Source organism: Saimiri boliviensis, chromosome 5 (genome assembly GCF_048565385.1).
Source record: "Saimiri boliviensis isolate mSaiBol1 chromosome 5, mSaiBol1.pri, whole genome shotgun sequence".
NCBI lineage: Eukaryota > Metazoa > Chordata > Mammalia > Primates > Cebidae > Saimiri > Saimiri boliviensis.
The window spans coordinates 138105556-138125635 of NC_133453.1; the positions used below are offsets into that span (position 1 = coordinate 138105556).

Sequence of the window (20080 nt, forward strand, 5' to 3'; positions counted from 1 at the left end):
AGAGAGGCCAAATTTAAAGTGAGAAAAATAAGCTGTATGTAGTGTATCATTTATGGGAAATACAGAAAAGCAGTTTCTGGTTCAAAAAATACATTTGCATATATATGACTATATATACATATTTTTTTCCTTATCAGCCTATTATTAGAAGTTTATTTCAATAGTCCTTTCTCCTTTATTTGTGGAGGCCACATTTATATTAAATCTTAAGTGGTAAACACTTGGAACGTAGTATTTGCCACTGAGAATGAGGCCCAAAGACAATTAAACATAGGACCAGCATCTCTGAGAAATAGGTATGGCAAAACCCGGGGAAAGGGAATAATGAACATATCTTGGTCTGCTGTATCCCCACCAAATAAAAGTGTTTCTAGTCTGAAACACAAGCCCGCTATCCTGTCTTTAGCCTGCTTGCTAGATGATCAAGTCTTATCTAATTATTTAGCCTATCTTTTTCTCACCAAACCATGTGGTTTCAATTTTTCTCATATGAATTTTCTGAAAGCAAAAGCAGAAATCCCAAAGGACTATTCCAAGCATAAATCCCAAAGGACTATTCCTGAAACAAAGGAGATTTATTACTTTTAACTGAAAGGGGATTTGTTATAGCAGGAATTGTATGCATGTCAGCTGAAAAGATGACAGTTCTGTCTGTGGCCTGAGGATTACGTGGCCTCTGCAAGCAACTCTCTCTCCTCTCATGGTTCTTCAGTTGTCACAGATCTGGCATCTGACCTCCAGGGTCCCTGCAGGAAAGGACACCCAGAGGCCAGAGCTCTGATGATAAGGTGACAGATACACCTATAGAGTCTGGCCCTGGCAACCGTAACCGCAGCCAGTTCTTCCATAGTCCTACAGCCCTGCAACAGTCTTAGCCTTGTTGTCATTGCTGAGTCCCAGCATGTGGCAGTTTGCCCTTCCAATCACTGGGGAAAAGTGGAGGGTTCTTAGGTCACATCTTGGCTTAATTTCAGGTGTCACGGAGAGATCTAGGACTGGATGCTCCTGCAATAGACTGAATTGCATTCCCCCAAATTCTTATGTTGAAGCCCTCACCTCAACATGACCGTATTTGGAGATACAGTTTTTGGGAAGTAATTGAGGTTAAATGAGGCCATAAGAATGGAGCCCTAATCTAATAGAAGGTGGCCTTACAAGAGAAGAAAGGGTGGTGGCTCACGCCTGTAATCTCATACTCCCAACATTTTGGGAGGCTGAGGCAGGCAGATTACCTGAGGTGAGGAGTTCGAGACCAGCCCGACCAACATGGAGAACCCCATCTCTACTAAAAATACAAAATTAGCTGGGCATGGTGGCACATGCCTGTAATCCCAGCTACTTGGGAGGCTGAGGTAGGAGAATCACTTGAACGCAGGAGGTAGAGGTTGTGGTGAGCTGAGATAGTGCCATTGCTCTCCAGCCTGGGCAACAAGAACAAAACTTTGCCTCAAAAAAAAAAAAAAGAGAGAGAGCAGGAAGAGGAAAATATTTCTCTCTTTTGACACACACACACACACACACACACACACACCAAGGAAAGGCCATGGGAAGACACAGCAAGAAGGCAGCCATTTGCAAGCTAGGAGGAATACCCTTCATCGGAAAGCAAATAGGTCAGAACCTTGACCTTGAACATTTAGCTTCCAGAATTGTGAGAAAATAAATTTCTATTGTTTAAGCCACCTGACTATGAGGTATTATTATAGAAGCCCAAGCAGACTAATGCAGATTTTGGTATCAAGAGACGGAACCTGGCTGTTCATTTTGCTTAGAAGAAGAAATGGTCAGATATGTGATTATACTGCTCATGAGCTGCAGCCAATGGTGTGGCTAGATGGTTAAGGACTTGGAAAAAACATAATTAGAAAACTATTGGAAAAAAAAAAGAAGGGAGAAGTAGTATCTGGATAGAACTCTCTGGGCAAAAAACAAGAAGATATTTGTTTCCATGTAAATGTTCACCAAAGGGTGACCTCAGCAATGGAGGATTTTAAATACTCAAGTGGATAGGATGACCCATTCTATGAATGCAAGTCATTTTCTCCCCCAGTCACCCCTTAAGAGTGGCCATGGTGACCAGGATGGAGGTTATCCATGGGCTCAGCAACATGGATTTCCTCTCACTAAGACTGACCTGGCTATAGCTACCACTGTGTGTCCAGTCTGCCAGCAACAGAACCAAATACTGAGTTCCTTATATGGCATAATTTCCTGGGGTGACCAGTCAGTTACCTGGTGGCAAGTTGATTACATTTGACTGCTTCCATCATGAAAGGAATAATGTTTTGTTCTTACTGCGATAGACTGTTACTCTGAATATGGATTTGCCTTCTCTGCAGGCAATACTTCTGTCAAAACTACCAACTAGGGATTTACAGAACGCCTTATCCACCATCATAGTATTCCCCACAAAGTTGCTTCTTCAAGGAACTCACTTCACAGCAAATGAAGAGTGACAGTAGACCCAAACTCATGGAATTCACTGGGCTCTGTTCTCTACTGTATAAGCCCATTTTTGCATTGCTATAAAGATATACCTGAGACTGGGTAATTTATACAGAAAAAAAGGTTTAATTGGCTCACAGTTCTGCAGGCTGTATAGGAAGCACAATGCTGTCATTTGCTCAGCTTCTGGGGAGGCCTGAGAAAACTTAGAATCATGGTGGAAAGCAAAGTTGAAGCAACCACATCATATGGCCAAAGCAGGAGTAAGAGAGAGAGTGAGTGGGGAGGTGCCACACACTTTTAAACAAACAGATCGTGTGAGAACTCACTATGGCAAGGATAGTACTAACTGGATGATACTAAACCATTTATGAGAAATCTGCCTCCATGATCCAGTCACCTCCCACCAGGCCCCACCTCCAACATTGGGGATTACAATTCAACAGGATATTTGGGTAGGGGCAACATCCAAACTATAACAGCCACTGTCCTGAAGCAGCTTGCTTGATGGAACAGTGGAATGGCCTTTTGAAGATTCAGTTACAATACCAGGTGGTGGCATAGCTTGCAGGGATGGGGCAGGTTTCCACAATGCTCTGTATTACCTGTATAAGTTTCCAATATATGGTACTGTTTCTCTCAAAGCCAAGATTCATGGGTCCAGGAATAAAAGGATGGACATAGAAATAGCGCCATTTTTCTAAAGGTTGTGATACTTACATTTGCCAACCTATTATTCCTGATAACCATCTAGCAGAATTTTTGCTCCCTGTTCCTGTGACTTTATGCTATGCTGGCCTAGAGGTCTTAGTTCCAAAGGGAGAAATTCTCCCAGCAGGAGACAGAACAAATGATTCTACTGAACAGGAAATTAAGACTAGCACCTCAGTAATTTAGGGTTCCTCATGCCTCTGAATAAATAGGCAAAGATGGGAGTTACTGTTCTGCCTGTGGTGATTTATCCTGAAATCAAAGGGGAGTTGGCCTACTACCCCATAATGGAGGTAAGAAAGAGTATGTCTGGAATATAGGCAATCCCTTAGGGTGTCTCTTAGTATTACCATGCCTTGTGATCAAGGTCAATGGAAAACTACCACAACCCAATCCACGCAGAACTACTAATGGCTCACACCCTTCAGGAATGATGGCTTGGGTCACTGTAGAGGTAAAGAGCAAGGACCAGCTGAGGTGCCTGCCAAAGGCAAAATGAATACAGAATGAGTAGTGGAAATGAAAACATACTATGTTTGGTTTTCTATTCCTGACTTACTTCACTTAGAATAATAGTCTCCATTCTCATCCAGGTCACTGCAAATGTCATTAATTCATTCCTTTTTATGGCTGAGTACTATTCCATTGCATATATATATATATACATATATATGAGGTTGCAAAGGTATAAGAATCACACAATTAACTTTGGGGATTGGGGAAAGAGTAGGAAGGGGGTGAGAGATAAAACACTGCAAATAAGGTGTAGCATCTACTGCTTGGGCGATCGGTGCACCAAAAAGCTCACAATTCACCACAAAAGAACTTACTCATCAAACCAAACATGACCTGTTCCCCAATAACCTATGGAAATTTAAACAATTTTTAAAAATTAACAAAATTCAACAAGAAGAAAAAAAAAGCGTAAGTAATGGAAGAAGGTGGTTATAAATACCAGCGACAACCACATGACCAGTTAGAGAAATGAGGACTGTTATTGCTAGGACTATTTTCTCCTTATTTTATTATGAATGTGTGTGTGTGTACATGTGTGCCTAACCATTGTCTTTTGTCATCTTTCCTCTCTTATTCCCTTATTATGCAACATAAGATGCACTGATGTTATATCAAAGTATATAAATATTGCTAATTTTCCATTATAAAATGTAAATTATAGGACATCAAACAGAGAGTAAATATCACTCAAGGATCTCACCCTGTTTTCTGGAGAAGCAGTTGTACGTTTTCAGGACACAACAGTTGTATCTTAAGGTCTTCTTCGTCTCTCAGCCAGGGCTGCAGAACCACATCAGCCAGTAAGCTATCCACTGTGTCCAAGCCTAACTATGACCATATTATTGTCTTTATTTAGAGGTCTAACTATGAACTTATTATTATCTTTACTTAGAGATTAAGTATGGTTTTAAAAGATGTGTATGGGTGCCCAACTGACAAGGAGTGGACTTGTGATGGTTAATTTGGTTTGTGTTATTTACTAGAAGTCAGTGGCACCAAATAATATTTGGCCAATTCTAGATATGCCTGTGAGAGTATTTGGGTTGAGACTGACATTTGAATTGGTAGACCGAGTAAAGCAGATGGCCCACCCTAATGCGGTGGCCCTCATCCAATCAGTTAAAGATTGAATAGAATGTAAAGGCTGATCCTCTTCTAAGTGAAGGGGAATGCCTCTTGTCTGGGCTGAGACACTGCTCATTTTTCTTCCTTTAGGTTCAGACTGAAATATTGGCACTTCTTGGAGCTAGAGTCTCCTGACTTTTGGACTGGAAGTTAAAGCCTCAAGTTCTGAGGCCTTTGGATTTGGACTGGAACTATACTGCTGACTCTTCTGGATCTCCAGTTTCTTCAGCCCCAGATCTGACTGCAGATCTTGGGACTTCTTGGCCTCTGTAATCACGTGAGCCAATTCCTTATATTAAATCTATCAGACCTCTCTCTCTCTCTCTCTCTCTCTCTCTCTCTCTCTCTCTCTCTCACACACACACACACACACACACACACACACACACACAGGTGCGCGTGTTGTTGGTTTTCTAAAAACACTGACAAATACAGCCCCACTGCCACCCTAGTGGGCATCCGCAAGCTAAGATTACTAAAGAAATCTGAGGAACAGAATTCAATTTGTTATGTGAACAGATATATCTTCTTATAATCTCTGGGCAGTGGACCAGCGCCACTCCAAGATTATAAAGGTTCATTATTAGGGCAAAGAGGACTTAACATCTAACCATTTAGAATGGTAAGTTTCAGGGTTTGGGGTTAGTGAGTGCTTACATTTTGAAACTGAGCTTATGCAAAACCATACTCTGCCTTAAACTAGCAAATGGGCCACCTCCAAAGAGATTGAGACCAGGGACACAGTAGGGAAAATTGTAGAGAATTAATGGGCAGCACCAGTGTCAGGGTAGGAGATGCCGCATCCCAAATGAAGTGGATGCCAGAGACATGGTGAGAATTCAGAGTCCAAGTCAAGAACCAAAAGAGGCAAGTACAACAGAGGAATAAGAGATACTAAAGGAAGTTGGGATGATCTAAGTTACTGTGTCCTCATAGATCTTCCTGAGGAGGGCTGATTTTACAGAGCAGGATATGTGACCCTCTATCCATACCACATGAAGTTTAAAAGGAATCATTCAAATGCACATATGCATTTCTATCCTGTGGACTGTTGGAGAAGACAAAGCTCAGTGAAGGTAGTCTGCTACCTACAGAGGCAACTTGATTTTTATGTATCGCTGTTAGTTACTAAAATTAATGTTTATTTAGAAAAAGAAAATCAATCATGGTACATTATAAAGTTTAAAGGTTGGCAAATATAAGTATCACAACCTTTAGAAAAATGCAATGTTTTCTAATTAACTGCCTGACATCTATTACTGTTTTTCTATATACTTTTTCTTTCCCTTTTTTAGTTTTTTGAGAACTGAGTCTCCCTCTGTCGCTCAGGCTGGAGTGCAGTGGCTCCATCTCAGCTCACTGCAACCTCCGCCTCCCAGGTTCAAGCGATTCTCCTGCCTCAGCCTCCCGAATAGCTGGGATTACAGGCTGGGATTACAGGCGCCTGCTACCACTCCTGGCTAATTCTTCTATTTTTTGTAGAGACGGTGGTTTCACCGTGTAAGCCAGGATGGTTTTGAACTCCTGACCTCGTGATCCATCCGCCTCAGCCTTCCAAAGTGCTGGGATTTCACAGCCTAGTCCTGTCACAATCACCTTTTGAAGTAACAGAGAAAGAAGCAGTGGGTGGAGACTCAAGAAGGTGGCTACAGTGGCTGCAGGGCTGGGGCTCTTGGGGCTGCTGCCAGCTGAGGTTTGGACCTCCTGCGGACAGACAGTTTAGTAGTGGTGGCATCTTTCTCAACAACCCCCTCTCTTCTCCCTTACCTGGAGTACCCAAGCCTGGTTTTGCTACAGTTGATGGACGGGAAAAGTTTGAAACCAAAGTAACCACATTGGATAATGGGCTTCGCGTGGCATCTCAAAATAAGTTTGGATAGTTTTTTTCAGTAGGAATTCTTATTAATTCAGGATCAAGATATGAAGCAAAATATCTAAGTGAAATTGATCACTTTTTGGAAAAATTGGCATTTTCGTCTACTGCTCGATTTGACAGCAAAGATGAAATTCTGCTTATACTGGAAAAGCTTGGGGGTACTTGTGACTGCCAGACATAAAAAGACACCAGCACGTATGCTGTGTCTGCTGGTAGCAAAGGCTTGGGCACGGTGGTTAGCTTACTGGCTGATGTGGTTCTGCAGCCCCGGCTAAGAGATGAAGAAGTGGAGATGACGCAGATGGCGGTCCAGTTTGAGCAGGAGGACCTGAACATGCGGTCTGACCCAGAGCCACTCCCCACCAAGATGATACATGAAGCGGCTTACAGGCAGAACACGGATGGCCTCCACCATGTCTGCCCCACAGAAGACATAGCAAAGATCACTCAAGAAGTGCTGCTCCGACGCACTATGACCCCGTCCCCCCCCCCCACACACACACCCCCCCCACCGCATGGCGCTGGGCGGCAAGGGTGCGGAGCATGAGCTTCTGGGGGACTGTGCCTGGAAGTACCTCCTGGGGGTCCAGCCAGCCTAGAGGAGCGCGGAGGCCGTGGATATTGATAGATCTGTGGCCCAGTACACCAGTCGGTGGGGGGGGGGGGACTGCCAAGCTAGAAAGAGACACGTCCGGGCCGGGCCCGGTGGCTCACGCCTGTAATCCCAGCACTTTGGGAGGTCGAGGCGGGTGGATCACGAGGTCAAGAGATCGAGACCATCCCGGTCAACATGGTGAAACCCCGTCTCTACTAAAAATGCAAAAAATTAGCTGGGCGTGGTGGCACATGCCTGTAATCCCAGCTACTCAGGAGGCTGAGGCAGGAGAATTGCCTGAACCCAGGAGGCGGAGGTTGCGGTGAGCTGAGATCGCGCCATTGCACTCCAGCCTGGGTAACAAGAGGGAAACTCCGTCTCAAAAGAAAGAAAGAAAGAAAGAGACATGCCCATCGTCACCCTGGGCCCGAACCCCCTCCCCGAGCTCACGCACCTCATGGTGGGGCCGCAGAGCTGCTCCTTCCTGGAGGAGGACTTCATCGCTCCGCTGTGTGGAGCCTGATGATGGCAGAGGCGGCTCCTCCTCGGCTGGTGGCCCGGCAAGGGCATGTTCTCCAGGCTCTGCCGCCACAGCCACGAGGACGCTGGCCTCCTGAGCGACCACGCCAGCGCCGACCCGGGAGAAACGGCAGAAATCACCACCAAGGAGTTTATTTTCACGGGCGGACCCGTGGACGCCGTGCAGCCGGAGCAAGCCAAGACGCAGCTGACGGCCATGCTCCTGATGACCCCGGAGTCCAGGCCTGTGATGTCCTGAGGCTGTGGGGAGGCAGGTGCTGGCATTCACTTCAGAAAGCTGCCTCAGGCGCTGCGCACGCTCCTCCGCCGCGTGACGCCGGAAGACCTGGAGAGAGCCGCTTCTGAGGTGCTCCGAGGGAAGCCGGCAGTGGTCGCCCCGGGCGACTTGACCGACCTGCCCCCCTGCAGAGCTGAGCACCTCCTGGCCGCCCTGCTGAGCAAGGAAGGGCGCCTGAGCACGACGCACCACGGGCTCTTCCGGTAGAGCCGCTCCCCGGCCTCACCGACCCAGGAGCGGCAGCTGGAGTCCTCGCCCGTGTGTGTTAGTGTGGGCACGAATTTCACCTAAAAAGCTGTCTGGTTGTAGAAACAGTGCAAACAATGTCTCCGGCGCACCCAACTTAGTTAGCATTCCTTCAGAACTGAATGTGCCAATCCGTGGAGTCAGTGCTGACCCTGACCGCCGCGAGCCCAGAAGCAGGTGAGGGGCCCAGCGCTCGCGCGCGGCTGCCACGAGGGGAGGCCAGTCAGCGCTCCCAGGCCTCCGGGGGGCTCTCAGCACCTGGGGCCCCGCATCTTCCGTGAGAGGAGCGAGCCCTGAGACGGGAAGCAGCAGGGGTCAGCAGGAAGTACCAGGACTCACCTCTGAAAAACGGGACAAGGCGAGGGCCCATTCTGTTTCGGGGCACGGTCCATGCGTGTGCATGCCCGCTTCCCTGGGAATAAGGAGGTGGCATCTTGGGGGGGGAGGGGAGGAGGGGGAGAGGGGAGGAGGGGGAGAGGGGAGGGGGGAGGGGGAGAGGAAGGAGGGGAGGGGAGTAGGGGGAGGGGGGAAGGAGGGGGAGGGGAAGAGGGGGAGGGGGGAAGGAGGGGAAGGGGTGGGGGAGAGGGAGAGAATTCACTCGTTCCTCCAGTATGATTGTTCAAAAATCTGTTTTGGAAACGTTTTAGCTTTACGTTATTTTTCTTTTAGCTTTCACTTTTAAAAAGACGACTTTTTTTAAGAGCAGTTTTGAGGTCCCAGTAAAACTGAGAGGAAGGTACAGAGATATCCCACACAGTCCGTGCCTCCACACATGCAGAGCCTCCCCCACGATCAACAACCTCCACTAGAGTGATAGATTTGTTATAACTGATGAACCTACATTAATGCATATTATCACTTATAGTCTGTGGTTTGCATGAAGGCTCACTCTTGGTATTGTACTTTCTGTGGGTTTCGACAAATGTGTAATAATATGCATTAATCATTATAGTGTCATACAGGATAATTCATGGTCCTAAAAAATTATTTGTGCTTCCTCATTTATCTCTAACTTCCCCCTGACCTTTGGCAACCACTGATAATTTGTTGTTGTTGAGACGGTGTCTCACCTTGTCACCAGGCTGGAGTGCAGTGGTGCTGTCTTGGCTCACTGCAACCTCGGCATCCCGGGTTCAAGTGATTCTCCTGCCTTAGCTGGTACTATAGGCGCGTGCCACCATGCCCAGATAATTTTTTGTGTTTTTAGTAGAGACTGAGTTTCACCATTTATCCAAGATGGTCTCAATTTCTTGACCTCGTGATCCACCTGTCTCAGGCTCCAAAGTGCTGGGATTACAGGTGTGAGCCACCAGGCCCAGCTGCAACCACTGATCTTTTTACTGTCTCCATAGCTTTTCCTTTGCCAGAAGATTATATAGTGGAATCATACAGTATGTAGCCTTTTCAAATGGGCTTCTTTTACTTGTAATATGCATTTAAATGCCTTCCATCTTCTCATGTCTTAATAGCTTATTTATCTTTTTAGTACTGAATAATATTCCACTGCCTAGATGTATCATAGTGTATTTATACATTTGCCTATAGAAGAATATATTGGTTGTTTGCAAATTATGGCGATTAGGATTCAAGCTACTATGAACACACAGATTTTGGTAGTGACATAAGTTTTCCACTGCTTTGGGTAAAAACCAAAGTGCTATTATTGGATTTTCAAGTAAGTTTTTAGTATTATTGTCAAATTTTAGAAAAGCTATATAGGGCCTCTGCACATATACAATTATTTTACTTAAAATGGTCAGTGCAGCTGCATGTGGAAAATAGTGGAAATCCTTTTCAGTGAAAATGTAATATTTTACATTCTTGTCTTGATGAAATCTATAGGCTAGGTTTCAGAAGGTTCCTGGTCCAAGGTGTTGACCTTGTGTGCATTGTTTTATGTCCTTGCAATGATCATAGCAATCCCCATCCTTTCTTTCCACCTAGTGATACTGTTGGGAAAACAAATGAGACTGTGTATGTGTGTACTTGCATGTCGTGTCTGTGTGTGTGTGTGTGTGTGTGTCCGTGCCCGTGTCCATCCTCCTCATTCCACCTTTCCATTTCCTTCTCTTCCTTCTTCTCTTTCATCTCCTGTTAATTGTCACCTAGGGTCAGCTAGAATACCAAGAGCATTGCATACTATGTGGCAGCCAAAAGAAAATGGCTCGAGTGTATGAATGTGTTTTGTATGTGTGTGTATGTGTGTGTGTTTGAAAGGGACAGAGGAAGACACACACAAAGAAACAGAGATAGGGGCTGAAATGTTCCCATGTGTCACATGTTTATGTTGGTTTTTGGGTCTTGCTCTTTTGTTTGGGCTGGAGTGCAGTGGCATGATCACAGCTCACTGCAGCCTTGACCTCACAGGCTCAAGTGACCCTGTCACCTCAGCCTCTGGAGTAGTGAGGTCTACAGGTATGTGCCACCATGTCTGGCTAATTTTTGTATTTTTTGTAGAGATGGGATTTTGCCATGATGCCCAGGCTGGTCTCCAACTCCTGGCCTTGAGCCATCTGCCTACCTCAGCCTCCCAAAGTGCTGGGATCACGGGCATGAGCCACTGCACGTGGGCTTTTTTGTCGTTTTTTGAACACACTCTCATTTTGATGAGGTTCCTTCAGAGATTTTTCACCTTCTCTGGCCCTTCTCATTGAGAGATCCTGCTTGTCAGACACATTTTAAGCTTTTCCATGAGATATTGGCCATAACTTAATTCCACTGCTGGGTACTAGTCAGAGAGACACTTTTGTTCTCCATAGGATGTTGTAAAGTAAACTCTACATTTTCATAAGCAATTTTATCTTGACATTTGCATTTTGGCTTCTCTCCTTTCCTCTCTCAGATATGAAAGGTATTTTAATCATGGAACTGAAAACTTAGTCAAGAAAATGTTTCATTATACACTGGGATTTTTTTATTTTTAAGCACTGTGTTCTGCTATGAATTCATTTTTACATCCATGCCAGGCACCTTGTGGATAGGGAAATGTTTTTTATTGATTTTAGCATTTGTTTTAGTATTTCTTTAGCATTTGTTTCAATTCTTAAAGACATGCTATGTTTTGCTGACCCATTGCAAGGCAAAATAATCCACTGCAAGATAATTCTGGGTAATTCTGTCTTTTTTTTAAAGAATCGAAAGATGGAAAATAGTAAATAATTTATTATTTAATTTACTTATTGATTCAACAAGGTTTCACAGTCCATCTGTTTTGGGCAAGTCACCATGACAGGCACTGGAGAGATTGCACCAAGTAACACATGAAAATCCTTGCACACAGAATGAAAAAAATGCAAAAGAAAAATCACATGAATAATGCAATTAAGAATTAAAGATAGATTTCTCTCATAGAAAGACAAACTGAATGAGATGCAGGCATCGGAGAAGACCTCTCAAAGGAGGTGGCAGTGGAACTAAATTATGAAGCATCTGTAGGAATTGTTTAGATAGGGTCATTTCTGGGGCTAAATCCGGTGACATTTGGTGATGTAAAGTGGCTCATAGCAAAGTTCCTGGGTCACCTCCAGGCACATAGTAGGGATTGAATAAATGTTGGGTTTTGCCTGTTAGTCATCCAAATAGGATCTTTCCTGAATTATTTGATTTTCTAAACCATCTCGTGTTTTGTGGAAATAAATGTCTCCTCTAAATCCACTGGAATGGCTTTGATGGGGTTTTGATTCAGCTGCAGTAGCAATTTTTGTTAAGTAAGTGGAAATAGAAAAGTAATTTCAATTGACTATTAACTGACAAAGGCCCTAATGATGATCTTGCAGAAAGTTTGTGATTTGGATAGAGAGTGTGCAGTCAGAGTAGCAGAATAAATGTACCAAGGAGTGGCTAAAGGTTTCAGAGAAAATATGATGAAGGTGAAGTAGAAAACAATAGGGATTTGGGTAAATAAATGTAAACATGGTGAGGCAAGTATCCAATCTCCCAAAGCTCTGGCAATCTTGCTGTATTGGAAGACTGACAAGTAGACCTCTTTTCTTCCGTTGATAACTTTTAAAAATTGGTAATATATTTACATGATCCAAGCATTGAACAGTAAAAAATACAGATTTAGTGACACATGGTGGTACATGCCAATAGCCAGCAACCTGGGAGTCTGAGCCAGGAGAATCTCTTGATCCCAGGAGTTTCGGGCTTCATTGGGCTATGATGAGGGGTGCAGTGGCCACTGCACTCCAGCCTGGGTGACAAAGCAAGACCCTGTCTCTTAAAATATATGTATGCATATGTAGTAAAAATCTTGTTTATACACTGTTCACTCCATTACTAGGGTCCTATTCTAATCTCTGCTACCTTTTAGAGTATCTTTATACAATTGGAATCAATTGCATGTATAGATGCACATGTTTTTATTTTCCATGTACCCATGTATTCATTTAACAAATATTTACTGAGTGTATACTTTGCCAGGTAATGTTCAATCCAGCCAAGGGAGCCAAGATAATGAACAAAACAGAAGTTCCCACCCTCCCTGACGTTCACTCTAGCAGATGGAGAGAGATGGTAAGGTAAGTAAAGTATAGTGTGGGAGGTTGTACAAGCACTAAAGAAAAAATATGAAGCATAATAATGAGGAAAGAGCATGCCAGAATGGGAAAGTATTTCACTTTAAAATAGGGGAGTGGTACTTGAGCAAAGACCTGGTGGAGGGGAGGAAGCAAGCCCCACAGAATCTGGGAGGAGATATTCCAGAAGTAGAGTATTACTGATCCCAAAGGCAAGCCCCAACATCAGGGAAAGGCTGGAACCTTCTAGGAATCGGAAGAAAGGTAGGGTGGTCAGGGTGAAGTGAGCCAGGGGCAGAGATGAGATTATGGAGATAGGGAGAGGATAGCATTGGGAAGTAATAGGAAGAATTTTGAGAAGAAGTATTTTAGAATGACTCGAATTTATGATGAAGATGAACTGTAGAAATGGCAGAATCCATATGACCTGCTACAGATTAGTGAAATGATTCCAGTTAAGTGATGCTGATGATTCAAATCAGGGTGGTCGTTATGGAGGTTATGGGATGTGGCTGATTTGTGGAGAAATGTTCTGTAGCTTGAGCAAACAGTATTTGCGTGAGAGAAGTGCGAGAAGGAGGGGTGTCCCAGCTGGGAGACTGGAGATGATATTAATGATCTAGGAAAGATTTCAGGAGGAGCAGGATGGGGTATCAAGTGATAGAGTTCCATCCCTGCACATGCTAAATGTGGAGTGCCTGTTAGACAACATAGGAAACATGTCCAGTAGAGAGTCCAAGTTAGGGAGAGAACCTCTTTAAGGATTATAAATTTGGAGGTAATAAGAATATAAACAAAATCTGAAGTCATTGATGAGCTCACCCAGGGTATTACTGTAGATAGGAGAAAATGTGGCCAAAAATAGCATCTCAGGATATTCTGCAGATCAAAAATTAGCAAGACAAATAGAGAAAGAGAAGGTGACTGAGAGGAAGCCAGTGTGAGACAGAAGAAAATCCAGAAAAGAGTGATGGGTGGAAGAATGACCTTTAAGGTACAAAGAATGATGGGCTCTGTCAAAGGTGCTGATTGCTAGATAAGATGAGGACTAGGATTAAATCAACCCTTATAGCTGCGACCCGTACAAGAGCATCTTCAGTGGAGTATTGAGGGAAAGTGCTGATTGGAATTTGTTCAAGAGAAGATGAGCTGAAGAAATTAGAAACAGCAAGTAGAGACAGATTGTTAAGTTTAGTTGTAGAGGGGGAGCAGAAGAATGCCAGAGTTGTTGAAGGGAGAAGTGGGGTCAAGTGTTTTTTGTTCTGATTTTTTTTAATAGAGGAAATAAGGGTCAGTGTCTTAGTAATAGAGAGGAGAAATGTGAAGTATCCTTATTTCTGTGATAATTTGGCTTTAGCTAGAAGCATCAAAATTTCTATCCATGGTAACAGGAAGAAAAGCTGAGTCAGGGCTGAGAGCACAGATGGGCAAGTTTGGTAGAGAAAGAAGTATAGGAGTTTCCCTCATGGTTTTCTCCATCCTCAGCGAAATAAGAGGCAGAGTCATTAGTTGAGAGTGAAAAGTAGGGAGAGGTGTTGGGTTTGATAAAAGGGAAGAAGGTCTGGTATATGTGGGATAGAGATAATGGGAGAGAAATGGTTAGGGGAATGAGTGAGCCCCATGAATCGCTACTGGTCCACTCGAGGATGGTAGTCAAGGATTGGAAATATCACCAGTAAAGCACTTTCCATTTGCATTTTTATTTAGCCAGTGTCAACTGCAGAGTGCAGTCAGTATACAAAGACCAATAGTTAAAGCAATTTTTACAAATAGTAGCACACTGCATGAATATGATGGCATTCTAGGTAAGAATGGTAAAATGCGGTTGTCGTCACTTGGGTGGGTGTGTATGCCAGGAGTGTATAGGGGTTTCAGAGGGGTCACAGTGAAATACTGAGTTTCTAAATATTTTCATTCTCCCTAATCCTTGAAACATGTCTATCAGGTATATTTTAATATCCACTTTAATCACACCTGTTTATAATGTTTAAGTCGATCTACTTACAGATTTAGGTTTGCTTACTTGTAATTATGCTGTTAGTTTCCAAGACATTTAAAAGATTAAGGTTTAAATAGAGAGTAAAGGCTTTTGGAGACAGACCAGGATCAACTGTCAGTTCTGACACTTACTTGTAGTATCCTTAAGCAAGCCATTGAGCACCTCTTAGTCACCATGAGATCATATATTAAAATAAAATAAGAATACCTTATTTATATGCTTCGGATAAAGTTTCAATTCAATTATGAATATAAATACTAGGCACATCTATAGGTATTTACGAAGATTCCTTCCAGTCCCTCTACCTTAAAAATAAATTACAATATGGAAATAAGCTACTTTTTATTGCTACAGTTAATATTTTTACAAATTTTTCAAAATGAATATAAAACAATTTGAAAAATCTGTATTTATGTCTCCCAGAATTCAATATGGTAAATATTTTGATGTTTATCCACATACGAGTAAATATAAATAAATAAACATAAATGTTTGTGTGTCCACAATACATGGACACATACACATTCACACGGCATCTGCTTTATTCCACTTAAAATACATCATGAACCTGTGACTTTTTCTTTTGCTTTTCATATCATTAAATTCTTTCCCCAACATTACTTCTGATGAATGTTTCAAGCTCATCAGACAGATGTACAGTAATGTGCACTCTAATCCTGTAGGGCTGTTCTAATTAATTTCAATTTTAATCTAAATTGTGTTAAACAATCCTTAGGCATGTCTATACTTTTTTTTTTCCCCTAGGACAAATTTCATTAAGTGAAAATTGCTAGATTAAAAAACAATGTAAATCTTTAAGGGTTGTCATAACTATTGTTATGTTGCCCTCCAGAAGTGTATTTAGACTCCCAGGTCACTCTCCTACATTGGATGTCAATGTCATCGATGCCAGCTGGGTACTCCTTTCAGTGCTCCTGTGCCCTGCATATTTTAAAGCCTCAACAACAAATTAGTCTTTACTATTGAATAGGTAGAAAAATCTCAGTTTTTCTTTACATATGGGAGCTTTATTTTAGTTTTGCCTTTTTACGTTAACCAATGGTTGTGAATAATTCTTTCTGTATAAGAAATTTCAGCCTTCTGGAAAGAATATCCCCAGGAATACTACATATGTTTTTATAGGCCATTAGTGATCAATTGTTTTAGAGATAGTTTAAGATCCTAGATTTAACAGGAGAAACACCAAACTAAAAGAAATAGTGGTATAGAACTCTTGTTACGAATACTACTACTTAGAATACAATTGTCATTTCTCTGGTCTAACAATGAAAAAAATTTTAAAGTAAACAGTTTGTTTTTTTGCTTACAATTTATTTCTCTAAAAAATGTTTTATCCCACATATTTGTTCTCTTTCCATATTTTCATTTACAGGTATGTGATAATTTTTAAATTTATTTCTCCTTTAATTCTATGAAATTCTATTTTAATGTGTCAGTTACTATATTGGGGAATGGTTAAATCTTCATCTATCAGTCTTTTGGAAGAAAACTAGATTTCTGGGCGTATACTGGATTTTCCAGACAGATTTTCATGCTCTCATTGTAACCCTGTTTATTTTCCTCTGCTTGGAAAGGCCGTGAGTGTCTCTCTTAATTTACAATGTTGAGTTTCCTTTGCACTCCCTTGGGTCTCATTTCTCCCAAACAATTCCTTCAGCTGCACATCATTGAGCAAGAGGGACACCATGGATAATGGAAAGATCTACGGCAAGGCTGGCTGGCTGTCCTGTCTAAGGAGGCCGTACTGGACCATCCTGCTCTGCTCATCCAGATGTGTCCACAAATACATCCATAAAACAGTGGCTTGTGGGATCCTATAGGAAAATGATCCAGAAGCAGGGCGGTCAGAAGGAGCAAACACTTGATTTACACAATAAATCTTCTATATTTATGTTTTAAAGACACACAGAGGAAAAACATTTTTAAATTCATGGTTTTTCCCCCAGATTTTAACTATTGTAGTCTCTTTCTTTCCTGAGCCTTAGGCATCTTCATTATAAACCAAAAGATATGACTTGAGATTTTCCCAGGGTTTCTATGCTTCATTCTTGTGACAGTTAGAGACGTGAAATGGCAATTTGTGATGTCTCTTTAGAGCCAAAAACCTTATAAAAATGTAATGTACTTTCTCTCTCTTCATTTTCTCATTTTTCTGGTCAAAGCTAGAAGAGTAAGATGTCTTTGAAACTATTAAGATAATTTTTAAGACATGTAATTGTGAATTTTATATAGATATAAAATGAACAGGTATCAAAGACTTTATTAGCTTATTAATAAGGGAATGGATAAAATGTTACAATTCGTATAAAAATCAGAGGCATATGTAGGAAATTAGGAATCTGAAATGAATGTACAAATTGATGGTCTATCCACGGGGCAATAATCGGTTGCATTCCACTAGTCACAATTGATTTGCATTTCTATGAACAAGAGACAGATGAGCTAGACAGAATAGTCACTCATTTTTTGCTCTCAGCCCATTTCAAAGTCTCAATTGTTTTTCTTACTAAAATATCTATCTCAAATATCCCATTATATATATTTTATAATATATGACATATATCCCATTATGATATATATTATATATAAGGGATTTCCAAAGGAGTTCTCTATATATGATATATAAATTAATATCCCATTATATATACATTTACATTAAAATATATATATATATATATATATATATATATATATATATATATATATAATGAGACACTAATTTGTAATATATAGAGAACTCCTTTGGAAATCCCTTCCTACAATTACAAGTAATAGATGTTTTGGCAGAGTTTTAGTTATGGGATGATTAGATATTCTAGCATGTTGAGATTTGTTGGGTTTTCATTTAACCAAAATAAAAGTGAGATCCAAGCCCAGGTAGGTTCTGATTTTTAAAAGCCATGTTTCTGTCTCCTCCCAAAACATGGGTGAAAAAAATGGTGGCTCAGGGTCAGATAAAAGCTTTTCGCAGGTAAGCGTAAAATAATTAAGTCATAAACTATTAGAGCTATATAAACCTCTCTTAACCAGTATCTTCCTGAGAAGCATAATAGATCACAATAAAGCAGAGAAACACCCAGAAGCTGAGTTGCAGACCCACTCTCTCTCTGTTCTGGCTTCCCCTTTCCTTTTCAGTTATTTCCTTGGTGCCTCTAAAAATCCCCAGCAAACCATTTCAAATCCCTGAGCTCATCCAGTCTTATCAAAGACCCATCTCTGCATTAAAACTGTTATTTTCTGATTCCAAACTCCATGCTCATCTATGTTGTCTTTACTGAAAATAAGAGTTGGTCTTGAACTAGCATTTAAATTTTAAGTTCAATGTCTGAAGGAGGCACCCATAAGATCTGATTTAGGGAACACCTGCCCTCTTGTGGTTCCCTGAGCTTGTCTGTCTGGAGTTAAGGAAACCTTTTCCAGCTTTCATTGTGGAGACTCTTCATGGAGGAGACCATCTTGAAAGAGCTTTATGGAAGAAAGCCAGCCTAAAGTCCCAGTCCAATTTGCCTAGAAATGAGGTGGTAAATAGAGTGAGTAAGAGGGTCTTTAATCCAGGCATAAAGATGTAGTTGTTAAGATAGTAAGTCTCTTTGCCTCCTTTATCAATCTGCTACTGAGTCCTTGGAGTTTCCCACTAATCAGGTACTGCTTTGAAAATGTAAAAGAGTTTCACAAATACCCCAAAACACATTAGCAGTTGCAAGAGCATCAGTTGGAATGGACTAAGTTGTGCTGAAAAAGCATACTACCCCCAAATCTCAGTGAATGATACAACAAAATTTAATTATAAGTTATTCTAGGTATTTATATTAGTCAAGGTTCTCCAGGGAAACAGAAAAAACAATAAGATAGATAGATAGATGATAGATACATGCATAGATACATAGATTAATAGCTAGATATAAGAGATTTGTTATCAGAATAGGCTCATGTGGTTATGGAGGTTGAGAACTCTTAAAATATGCCATCCGCAAGCTAGTCAGTGAAATAGTTTGGATGCTTGGTGGGAGGTGTTTGGATCATGGGGCTAGGTTTCTCATGAATGATTTAGCACCATCCTCTTGGTGCTATCTTTATTATAGTGAGTGAGTTCTAATGAGATCTGGTTATTTAAGAGTATGTGGCACCTTCCTCTCTCTCTTGCTTGCTCTTGCTTCACCATGTGAAATGCTTGCTCTTCTTCTACCATGATTGTAAGCTTCCTGAGTCCTCCACAGAAGCTGATGCCAAAGCTATGCTTCCTATACAGCCTTTAGAACCATGAGCCAATTAAACCTCTTTTCTTTATATTTATTTATTTATTATTACTATTTTTTTGAGACGGAGTTTCGCTCTTGTTACCCAGGCTGGAGTGCAATGGCGCGATCTCGGCTCACTGCAACCTCTGTCTCCTGGGTTCAAGCAATTCTCCTGCCTCAGCCTCCCGAGTAGCTGGGACTACAGCTCGCACCACCATGCCCAGCTAATTTTTGTATTTTTAGTAGAGACAGGGTGTCACCATGTTGACCAGGATGGTCTCGATCTCTTGATCTCATGATCCACCCATCTCAGCCTCCCAAAGTGCTGGAATTATAGGCGTGAGCCACCGTGCCCAGCCCAGCCTCTTTTCTTTATAAACTACTGAGTCTCAGGTATTTCTTTACAGCAATGCAAGAGCAGCCTAATACAGACAGAAAAGCTTGTAGTATAATTAAGTCCTACTCCAAGGGGCCAAGAACCAGGGAAATCAATGGTATAATTCTCATTGTGTGGCCAAAGATCTGAGAGCAGGGGCAGTAGGGAGAATGTTAAGTCTGATGTCCCAAGGGTCTCTGATGTCCAAGAGCAGGAGAGGACAGTTGCCCCACTCAAGAGAGTGCAAATTCACCCTTTCTTTACCTTCTTGTTTTATTGTGGCCATGAATGGATTGAATGGTGCTCACTTGGGAATGCAATCATTTTATCCATCCTGTTGATTCAAATGCCTGTCTCTCCTGGAATCACACTCACAGACACAGCCAGTAATAATGTTTCACCAGCTAAATGGGCATCCCGTAGCTCAGTCAAGCTGACACATAAAATTAACTATCATGACATCCAATGAAGAATTATCATGGGAGCTTGGCTCACTCAACATGGTCCCTCCATCATAGGTGTTTCACTACAACATGTAATTCCACTATTTCCACACCAGTAGAAAGAAAATGTGGGTCTCAAAAGTTTAGTTCATATG

General features: G+C 41.9%; 1 long non-coding RNA gene and 1 pseudogene across 1 annotated transcript in view; both read left to right on the top strand.

Moving 5' to 3' along the window:
• Positions 1 to 17003, top strand: part of LOC120368089 (uncharacterized) — a 60268-nt gene extending 43265 nt beyond the window's left edge. The window contains exons 2-3 of the long non-coding RNA XR_012517561.1: positions 12754 to 12855; positions 16526 to 17003. This is a non-coding gene — a long non-coding RNA (uncharacterized LOC120368089). The remainder of the gene's footprint in view (positions 1 to 12753; positions 12856 to 16525) is intronic.
• Positions 6579 to 8292, top strand: LOC101045300 (mitochondrial-processing peptidase subunit alpha-like; annotated as a pseudogene).
• Positions 17004 to 20080: the final 3077 nt, after the last annotated feature.